General features: G+C 62.8%; 1 long non-coding RNA gene across 2 annotated transcripts in view; it reads right to left on the bottom strand.

Moving 5' to 3' along the window:
* LOC104913146 overlaps positions 1-357 on the bottom strand; it is an 8,145-nt gene extending 7,788 nt beyond the window's left edge. For both annotated transcript variants that reach the window (XR_004161294.1, XR_004161295.1), the window contains exon 1: positions 30-357. This is a non-coding gene — a long non-coding RNA (uncharacterized LOC104913146). The remainder of the gene's footprint in view (positions 1-29) is intronic.
* Between the last annotated feature and the right edge of the window lie 6 nt (positions 358-363).

The raw sequence follows: 363 nt of genomic DNA, 5'->3' as shown, positions 1-363 counted from the left end.
CCGACCCTCCCCGCAGCCGTCCCCCTTACCCGGTGCCAAAGGCCGTCCGTCTGTCCGCCCGCGGGGCTGTTTGCGGCCGGGAGCTGACGGAGGGCAGAGCCTGGCGTGGGTTTCCTCGAGAAACTTCATAAAAACCGAATGTAGGGCGTCGGAGCTGGAAACTCACCTGAAGGGCGTTTTGTTCAGAGAGCCGTCGGGACGTTCGCCGATTAACTGTGACCGGATCGGCGCTCAGACGTACGAAGGAGCCGCTTTGATGGTGCTTTTCCAGCCCTCGATCCACGCCCTTTGCTTTGCTTACAGAGAAAACATCGGCCGCGGCAGCTCTGCTGCTGCGGTGACAGCGGGAGAGCCCGCAGCAGC

This window comes from Meleagris gallopavo, chromosome 14 (assembly GCF_000146605.3).
Source record: "Meleagris gallopavo isolate NT-WF06-2002-E0010 breed Aviagen turkey brand Nicholas breeding stock chromosome 14, Turkey_5.1, whole genome shotgun sequence".
NCBI classification, from domain to species: Eukaryota; Metazoa; Chordata; class Aves; order Galliformes; family Phasianidae; genus Meleagris; species Meleagris gallopavo.
Note: the sequence above shows the minus strand (reverse complement) of the source record. Positions and strands in the feature narration are given on the sequence as shown.